A 7,332-nucleotide genomic window follows, 5' to 3' on the forward strand; every position below is an offset into this window, starting at 1 on the left:
GATATCACTGATTCATGTAGTTTTTCAGTGACAGGAACCCTATCACCGATAGACTAAGTCTATTACTGATATCACAGACTATCAATGATAGAAGTTTATTACTGTTAAATTTCATACTTTTAAAGTCCTACAGAAAAAAGGTTCATTTTTAACGTTATTATTTCTCATTTCGTTTCTAGAAAAGATCTCAATGTTCAGAATTGAGAAAAATAGTTCTTTCAATTCTTTGGTTCAAAACTTAGCTATCTCGATTCTTTTTATCTTCAAACAACTGAAAGAACTATTTTTCTCAATTTCTTACTATAAATTTTGAAAATATTTTCACATATTTAATTTTCTTGTATGAAAATTATTATTATTATTTAATCAATTCGGTAAGAATTAATTTTGAGAGACTAAATTTGAACTTCATTGAAAGTAGAGGGACTAAAATTAGACAATTGAAAGTAAAAATTAACTTTGAGGGACTAAATTTAAGCTTCATTGAAAGTAGAGGGACTAAAATTAACAATTGAAAGTATAGGGATTAAAATTGAACAAACTTCAAAGTATGAAAACTAAGGGTATATTTGGTATTGTGTTACCTTTTTCAAAAAGCCATTTATTAAAAATCTTAACTGTTTTTTGCATTTGGTATTCATCCATTAATCCTTTAAAGTTAATTAGGAAAATTGCAATAGGTAGCAATATAAGTGAAAATATCTATCATATAGTACAATTTAAAAATAATTGTATCTATAATAAATGCTTACCAACATAACCACCTTTTAATTTGTTTTTTCATTTTTCAAGTTTGACCTTCTCTATTCCTCCACATTTTTGTTTTTTTTTTTTTCTTCTCCTTCCTCCATGTTCTCTAATTTTTTTTTTTAATTTCTTTTTCCTCTATTTCTTCTCTTCTCCTATTGTGTTGTTCTCTATTCTCTCTTTTATCATTTGGCTTCAATTTTTTGTTATTTTTTTCATTGCTTACTATTACTTTTAAATTTTTTTTCTTTCTTTTTTTCGTTGTTAATTCTGATTTTCAATCTTCAATTGAGAACTGAAAAGTAAACAATAAAAAAATTGAAGATAGAAAATCAGAATTAACAACGAAAACAAAAAGAAAAAATTTAAAAATAAAAGTAAGCAATGAAAAAAATAACAAAAAAATTGAAGCCAAATGAAAAAAAAAAAAAAATAGAAACAACACAATAGGAGAAGAGAAGAAATAGAGGAAAAAGAAAAAAAAAATAGAGAACATAGAGGAAGGAGAAGAAAAAACAAAAAAAAATAATGAGGAGAATAGAGAAGGGCAAACTTGAAAAATAAAAAATAAAAAATAAAAGGTGGTTACGTTGGTCAGAATTTATTATAGATACAATTATTTTTAAATTATACTATATTGGTAGATATTTCCACTTATTTTGCTACCTATTGTAATTTTTCTAATTTTTAAGAACTAACTTTAAAGTATTAATGGATGATTACAAAAGCAAAAAATAGTTAAGATTTTTTACAAATGGTTTTTTTGAAAAAACTAACGCAATACCAAATATAGTTTTATCATACTTTAAAATTTATTTAATTTTCATCCATACTTTCAATTATCTAATTTTAGTCCCTCTACTTTCAACAAAGCTTAAATTTAGTCTCACAGACTTAATTTTTACTTTCAATTGTCTAATTTTAGTCCCTCTACTTTCAATGAAGTTTAAATTTAGTCTCTCAAAGTTAATTTTTATAGAAATGATCAAATAATAATAATAATTTTCATGCAAGAAAATGAAATATGTGAAAAATTATATAGTAAAAATGCTATAATTTTCAAATATGTTTTCCAAATAGTCCGATCGCAGTAGCATCGCCCATGGTGGCTACAGTTGCTGATTCATTTACCGTATTTAATTGGATCCAAAGTTACATTTATGAATTCTTAAGGAGTCATGAGCGTACAAGATCCAAATTGGTTGGTCCTAGGAGTTGTCAAACTTTGAATAATCTTACATGGTGGAGTTCCCCTATGGAGTTGATCAAAATCAATGTTGCTCGTTTTCTTGCTTAAAGTTTTGTTGAATGCTCCTTTGTTCATATCAAGAGGGATTTGAATTCTGTAGCTCACGAACTGCAATAGGAGCTAGGAGATTTAAGCTTTCTGGTATTTAGATTTGTAATATTTCGAAATCGGCTGTGTCCCTTCCTAATAACGACTTGTCTTAAATTTACCCTTAAGATTTAAGAAAATGAATTTTTCTATTAAAAAAAAAAGTGTCATGGATAATTTTTTTAAAAAAAATAAACAATAAACTAGCATTAAAGACCACATTTAAGATTTATTAAAAATGTAATGCTTAAAATTGAACAATTGAAAGTACGAGACTAAAATTAATCAAGACCTAACATGTCCTTAACTTGACTTGTCACAAATCAAAATTGATCCTTCCATCAAATTTCACGACATAAAACTTTATTGGATAGGGGTATAAGTTTAATTTTGTTACCTTGATGTTCTTGTCTACTATTGTATGCTTTTAGACCATGATATTTATTCACCATAGTGTAGAGTTAGTTATACACCACAGTATCAAAACATTGTAGTCTATAACACCAATGGGGTTTATTAAAATACACACTTTTAACTATGGCGTTAACAAAGCATTGTCCAGCTTAAAATAATAACAAACATAGAGACCCCAGTTAACACTAGTTGTGGTATAAGTTTTAATTTGAAGACAATCGGTTGTTAACATAAGAGTTTGTAGTTAGATCTTAGACTATAGTTTTAGTTGGTTGTGGTGTAAATTTCTTTTTTAGACTATTGTATAGTCTATAGTATGATCTACGACCATAATTCTCATGGACCATGGTGTAACATAAATTGTTTTGCCACCACTTTTAAAAACTCGTTGTCTATGACAACAACGGGGATTATTAACCTTGGTAAAAAAGATACACTTTCAACCATGATTCTAACGTACTATGTTCTATAGTAAAATGATAATTTAATAGTAAATCACAATTAATGTTAGCCATGGTGTAATGTTAATGTTTAGCCCATGGTTTTATATACGCATAGTCTCTACTAGGATCATGGACCGTAGGTGACCATGTTGAAAAGAAAATGTTGATACCATGGTTTGTAAAACCCATAGTCCATATCATGCTCTTAGACTATGATTTCATATACATGTAGTCTGTACGAGGATTCTGGACCATAAGTTTTAATGACTATGGTGTAACAATAATGTTGTTCCCAACAATTTTTAAAATCCATAGTCCATAATATGCTTTTAGACCATGGTTTTATATACATATGGTGTGTACTAAGATCTTGGACCATGGATGTTATTGATCATGTTGTAAAGATAACATTGATACCACATTTTGGACCATGGTTTTTAAAACCCGTAGTTCATATCATACTTTTGGACCATGATTTTTATTAAATGTGGTCTCAAAATGGTTGTATTTATTTTAGACTATGGTTAGTTAAATCTATACAACACTAGACTATGGTCCTTTTTAAAAAAGCGTGGTCTAATCTCTAAACTAGAGTGTAGTGTACACTAAATTTTGTAGTTGTGTGACTTCGTAATGTTTCTTCCACAGTAGCTCTATTTCTTTTTATTCTCTATTAAGTTATCGTGTATCCTATAAAAAAAATACACCATATGGAAATTTATCATAAACTTATTCACAATAAACAAAAATACGTGAAAAATATATATTACTTTCAATATTCTGTAATAATAATAATAAACAAATACTTTCAACACAATGGAAGGATCTACAAACTTTTAAAGATCTTAACCAATAATAGAATCAATCTTAGAAGGGCAAATTAAGTAATCTTTTAATGTTAAATATACTAATGATTTCCAATCCACACTTTGACCATACAAAGCATCTTCCAAACAAGTGATACAATACATTAATCAAATTTTAATTACAAGATACTCAAAATAAAATTCACACACTTAAACTCTATCACAATTAAATTCAAACAATCTTATTTCCTATCATCATTAACTAACAGAACATAAGTCTTGAAATTGATGGTTAGAAAATGTATTATTCCAAATGATCAAACCAAAAAAGGTCAACAAAAGCATTCTCATTTCCTCTTTTATCCAAAAACACACTCAGATGTAAAATTAGATGCCAAAAACACGTCTAAAACGCAGAGAATTAAAGAAGCAAGGAAAATTACCTAAAACTGGAAGAAGCCCAGATGAATAGAAAGAATTAGAAGCAAATGCTCGTCTCCTCCCGTAGCAGTGAGGGAAAATGTGAAAATTAGCGAACATAATCTTGCGAGAAGGAGAGGAAGGAAAGAAGAGGAAAATAGTGGAACCAAAAGAAATGCATTGAAGTAGGGGAAATAGAGAATGTAACCACTGAATTACTAGGGTTAGCTTTAAAAAAAAATTCAGATTTTGGTTTTAAGCGTCACGCAACCCCCTAATCATTCTCCTTCGCATGAGAGTAGTAGCGGCGGCCTTGTATTCCAACTCCATCAGGGCTACTACCGGCTACCTGGGGTCCCTTGCCATTGCTCGCTCGCTCGCCATTCTCTTAACTATTCGTTGCAAGTGAGTCGTCAGACATGTAGCAGCGCTCACCATTGGAGCGCGAAGGGGGAAAGGAGGGAGGAGGAAGGTGTGCGGCCAAAGGTGAGAGACGAGGAAAGATTGATTTAGGTTTAGGGCATACGCCTTTTTCCACGCGAACATTTAAAATTAAACTTTGGCGACGAAAGCTGTATAGTCGCTATTTTTTGCGACTAACTTGTTTTTATCGCAAGTCGTCATCATGATATCCTATTTTGTCGTAGTTACATTGCAATAAATTGAATTTTTGTCACAAAAATTCCAAAGAAACAAATTTTCGTCGCAAGTTGTAAGTGATGAATGTTTGTTTCAACGCAACAACTGCAATGAATCAAATTTTTGTAACAAGAATTGCAGCGAATTTCGGTTTCATCGCAAGTTTTGCGACTAAAGTGTTTTCATCGCTGTAATTTCATCGCTAAAGACTGTTTTTCTTGTAGTGCATGTTATTTGATGGCTAAAAGGAATGACAAAAGCTATTTATGATAACATGTTATTAGTGATAGAAACTATCATCGATAACTACCATATAAGTGATACCAGTGATATCGGTGATATAATTTACGTAATATATACATATATCAATGATATCAGTAATATAAAAGCTAATTCCATTTGATGAAAATTTATCATTGATAGTCACTTCTAAAAGCTATTGCTGATAGCCATTGATAGAAGCTATCAATGATGGCTACTAATAGAAGCTATAATTGATATATGTATATCAGTGATATGACTCAAGTATATATCAACTAAATGAATGATATTAATGATATTGTTGATATAATTTAGGTAGATATCAGTGATAGTCACATATAGACCTCTTATTGATAGACTTCTTATTGGGTTTTTATGTCCTAAAAACTCGCAGTTTGTAAAAAATTAAAATATTCTATTATCAATAAAAGATGTTATTCAACATTTCTTCAATAAAGGTATGAATCTATTAATTGCAGTCATAAAGTCTAAATCCAATAAACTAAGATCCATGACTATTATATGAATACTTGAACTTTATGTGGAGACATAAAGATGGATCAAAGTTCAAGTAAATAGCCAAAATGGTCTATAGTACATGATTAAGGTTGGGTACCTTATTCTGGTAACACATTGGATGCAGTCTACTCTGTAACTGTTACAAGTTGTTGTAAATATACTACAAACGAAGTGATTTAGATTTGTTCATGGGCATGAGGAGTGGGGGCGTTCTATGCAATGAGTTTGCATAAGATCAGACCAAGATATAAGCCACTATTACTTTATAACACTGTTTACTGTTTAAGACTGACTATTTCGCTTAGATGACCTAAGTACTCGATCTTAATCATGAGCTAACTATGAACTCCTGTCTATTTGGGATTATCTTTAAATTTGCATAGGTGAGAGTTGGCTCAACAGCGTCGGTTTAATAAGCTTCCCATTTCAGGGGTAAGATCGAGTAGATAGTTGGGGACATAGGGTGGAAGATGGAATTCACGCCTACTCGATTTGAAGATAAGAAAAATGTTGTTCTCTTAAGTACTAAATCCACGTCTTGAACAAGGGGTCTCACCCTCTCACTCGTCCGAGAGGGATCCGGTTTAGTGATTAGATCATAAACCAATTGTTCATTAGAGGATCAATAGGAACTTAAGGAACAAGATGTAATATCGAGGGTAAAACAACATATTGACCCAATCGTTATTACGAACAACTTGTGAAGAATCGACTTACTAGTTATGGTTAAATCATGTGGACACAAATATATCTACAGTGAGGAGAGTGCAACTATTAAACTATAGTGGTGTGACTTGATAGTTAAAGAATACTGATTAATTTAGTCTAAAGAGTTTTAGCCAATTAGTCTTAATCGTTGAAACTCATGATTTGTAGGTCCATAAAGTCCCTCTACTAGCTCGTAGAACATGAACACCTTGAATTATCAAATTGAGTGAATTTGGAATAATATCAATTTGAAATGTTCAAATAGAAATTAGGGTTTGAATTTGAATAAGTTCAAATTCTAAATCAGGGTTTGTACAATTATATTTGATATAATTATTTAACGTTTAATTTATTGAAATTAAACGAAATTAGAGAGTTTATAATATTTAAATATTAATTACATGAATAGAATTCATGTTTAACATTAGGTGTGTGATTAATTTAATATTTTATATTAAATTAATTAATTAATTAAAAATAAAATTAATTTCCAATTTTAAAATTAAATTTGAGAAATTGTTTTTTTTGAAATTTTTGAATTTGATTATTCAGAATCAACCAAATTATTTTAATTAATTTAGAATTGATTAGAAAATTTGTAAATTTGAAATTTCAGAAAGTGGGGTTTTCCCACTTTTCTCAATCATGAGGTGCTTCTCATGCACAAGCACATCAATCCCACTTAAATTTTGAAGTAGGTGCTGGCCAGTTGATGGATTAGGAATGCTTGCATGCTGAGATTCAATAAAAGCTCTCAATTTTGAAGAAGAAATAGGGTGGTTCTTGAGTTGAAAAGAGTTTTTGCAACTTCATCTTCTTCCTCACAAGAACCCTCAATATCTTTCACCAAAGTCACTCAAATTTGTGTTCTACTACTCAAATTCAAGGCTGGGAATAGTAGAGAAGATCTCTTGGTAGTTCACTATCGATTTAGAGTTTATTTGGAGTGAAGAGCAGATTAGATTTGTGAGAAATCATCAAAGGTGTGTTCTTCTTGAAACCCTCTTTTGAATTTTTGAAAAAGCATGTTTTAAAACTC

This window comes from Benincasa hispida, chromosome 9 (genome assembly GCF_009727055.1).
Source record: "Benincasa hispida cultivar B227 chromosome 9, ASM972705v1, whole genome shotgun sequence".
In the NCBI taxonomy this organism is placed as follows: Eukaryota; Viridiplantae; Streptophyta; class Magnoliopsida; order Cucurbitales; family Cucurbitaceae; genus Benincasa; species Benincasa hispida.